The sequence below is a fragment of the Amia ocellicauda genome, chromosome 14, assembly GCF_036373705.1.
Source record: "Amia ocellicauda isolate fAmiCal2 chromosome 14, fAmiCal2.hap1, whole genome shotgun sequence".
NCBI lineage: Eukaryota > Metazoa > Chordata > Actinopteri > Amiiformes > Amiidae > Amia > Amia ocellicauda.
The window spans coordinates 25,213,417-25,216,781 of NC_089863.1; the positions used below are offsets into that span (position 1 = coordinate 25,213,417).

At 35.3% G+C, this 3,365-nt stretch overlaps 1 non-coding gene across 1 annotated transcript; it reads left to right on the forward strand.

Annotated features, from left to right (window-relative positions):
- The first annotated feature begins 1,783 nt into the window (after window positions 1–1,783).
- Window positions 1,784–1,856, forward strand: trnar-ucg (transfer RNA arginine (anticodon UCG)). Its single transcript has one exon. It is a non-coding gene; the product is annotated as a tRNA-Arg (tRNA).
- Window positions 1,857–3,365: the final 1,509 nt, after the last annotated feature.

The window sequence follows — 3,365 nt, forward strand, 5'->3', positions numbered from 1 at the left end:
GGTTCAACACCATATATAACTTGTTTACGGAAAATTAATATATTTTCAAATAGTAGCGTAATATTAATCGTGGTACTCATCTGAAACTGAAAACAAAAAACAACATATCTTTATATAAAGCATAACATGCTTACATGAAGTGTAAGAGGAACTGGCTGTGTTATAATCCGGTCGTTTTTATTTTACTCCTGGAATTGCAAAGTCTTCTTGCAATTCCTTAGGTGTGTTTTTTTTTCCACGAGACCATTTTGTAACTAATTCTGTATCCTCCTCCATGTTCAAGAATAGGTCGTACAGAAGTAGAAAGTGTCAACACGTGTGGAAAGTCAATGAATGAGTCTACAGCATGCATGTCATGTAAATAGACTACAAACAAATTGGCGATTTTACTAAAGCTTAATGGAAGACATCATGTTACATGTAGCTTTATTGCTAACCGTGAAAAATAAACGTCATTTCCATAACATTTCCACAAACTTCAGGAAGGTGTATTTCATTTCTGTGTAGAAACGTACGCTTCTTATAAATGTATTAGCAACAGGGAAATGGAAATAAGTTAGCATTCCTTATGTTTTGACAACCGGGAAACAAAGAAGAAACAATTCCTTGTTTTCTGAGAACTAAAAACTGAAATAAGTAACCATTCCTTATTTTCTGAGTTCCAGGAATCAAACAAGGAATAAGTAGCCATTGCTTGTTTCTTCATGAGTCTAGAAACAGAAAAAAATACTTATTTCATTAAGAAAACAGGCAAACTGAAAAAGTAACCAACAACAAAACGTAGCAATCAGTAACCATCACTGTATTTGGAAAATTGGGAAACAGAAATAAGGAATAAGTAACCATTTCTTATTTTTTGGGAAACCGTGTTTCAGAAATAATAACTATGTACATGTTCTTTGTTGAAAATCTGAAACCAGGAATAAGTGTCTATTACTTATTTCGTGTAAAACAGGGACAAATATAAAGAATTGTAATCATTACTTATTGAAAGAAAATGGAAAGAAGGAATGAGAAACCATTACTTATTGATAAAAAGACATCAATCAGACATAAAACACAAGTAAACATTAACAAGAAATATGTATCCATAATTCATTTATTGAGAAATCTTGAAAAAAAATGAAATATTGAATCATTACTTATTTTGAGATATCACAAATAAGTAACACGTAAGCATTACTTAATTTTTTAAACGTAAGCAATAAGAAATAAGGAATTAGTAACCATTACTCATTTTTTTAATAAATAAGGAATAAGGAATCAACTTCACGGAGGTGTCTGATAAGCTGACAATGCGTTGATCTTGGACGTGAGCCTCCGCGTCTGCAGCCTACAGCAAAAAAAGTGAGCTGCACTGCCGAGACTGGCACACAAATGCCTGGAGACTGGAGAATGCGGGCATCAATCCCGCTACCTCTCACATGCTAAGCGAGCACTCTACCACCTGAGCTAATTCCCCTGCCCTCAGATGTAAAGCCCACTTCTTCAGTCTTTACATGGAACGTTGAGAGTAAGTTCGTTCCTGTGCTTCAGGCAAGCTTGCATCCAACTGTGGACAACTTACTTTCCACTGTGACAGCCACTATGCCACAATACAAAAAGGATTGTCAGGAGCAAAACTTTCAAACTGACAGAAAACTTCAAGGCCTGTCGTGTGACTTGATTTACATGAGCTACAGAAATGTTCTTGAACATATGTATATAACTAAGGATTCATTGAGGTCGGCGTAGCGCATTCGCCTTTATGAAACATGAAGGGCCAGGGCTCTCCCTTGTTGACGACTGCGTGGCCTAATGGATAAGGCGTCTGACTTCGGATCAGAAGATTGAGGGTTCGAGTCCCTTCGTGGTCGTCTTATATGTTACGATGACGAAGTTGTGTCTCTCTCCTTTCTGGAGACGTTTAGAAGGGCCACTTGGTGTTCTAATGTTGCAGACAGCAGTGCTATGTTTGATAACCCTACCACAAACAGGTGATGCCCTGCACCCTGTATAGGGGTTATTCTTCACCAGCGAAATAATCCTTCTGTCTTCTGCCACAGTTGTTTTCCGTTGCCTTTTGGTGTCCTGAGCTGACCAGTGCGTTCTTTCTTTTGAAGAAGTTGCCAAATAGTAGATTTTTCCACAGCCAATGTTTTTGCTATCTCTCTGACCGGTTTGTTTTGATTTCTAAGGCAAAACTGAAGACAAAACGCCACAAGAACAAAGAGGCACTACTAAAGACAGCTGAAGGCCTTGCAGAGCATCACCAGGGACTAAACCCAGCATCTGGTGATGGCTATGGGTTCCACACTTCAACATTCATTGACTGCAAAGGATCTGCAACCAAGTATTGAAACTAACAATTTAATTCAGGATTATGTTACTTTGTCCAAATACTTTTGAGCACCTAAAATTGGGGGGACACATATAGAAATGGATGTTAGTACCCTCAAATTAAACATGAAAGACTACACTTAAAGAATATCTGGATTGTTTCCTTTGAAATCCATTGTGGTGTTGTACAGATCCAAAATGATGACAATTGTGTCACTGTCCAAATATTCATGGATCTAATTGTAGGTATGTTTTTCTTTTAAAATAGATTTTCTTTGTCTTTTAATGTTTATTCTTTTAAATGTACAATCAGTATCCTGTATTATGTTTTGTACTTAATCTATGTTACCTTCAGTCCTTTGCTGTAAATGCTTTGGCAATACTTGCATAACCTCGCCATGCCAATACAGCCCTTCTGAATTAGAATTTGACAAAACCGTATTCAATTATAATAATATTTGTTGTCAATGTAAATATATGACAAAATAAACCATTACTGTTACTATGATTATGATGCAGCTGTGTTGATTATTATTCTGGACTGACAACTGAAAGGTTGTTGGTTCAAAATCCTGTGTAGAGCACACTTTTACCAGATTGGGCGTTTTGCTCCATATTACCCAGTGAGACCATGCTAATATAATTTGCGTAACACACCGTACATATTGGGACAATGTAATAATTTCAGGCTAGTTGGTCATTAAGAAAAAGTGAAATAAAACGTACAGCCCTTTACATACATTAAAAATACTAGTATTATTATTGTTATAATCAAGCCTAATGATAACAAATAATAAGCGTAGGAAAATAAACTAATGTGTGTAAGTAATTACAGTACTGTATCTACATGTGCCAGTGAGCATGCATGATGAATTAAAACAGACATAAATTAACAAACTGTAGCTTATCTAATAATGACATAAACATCATACCGGTGTCTAGTATTATTATTATTATTATTATTATTATGATTATTATTATTATTATTATTATTGTGATTATTATTATTATGATGATTATTATTATTATACCAGACAGGTATGAGA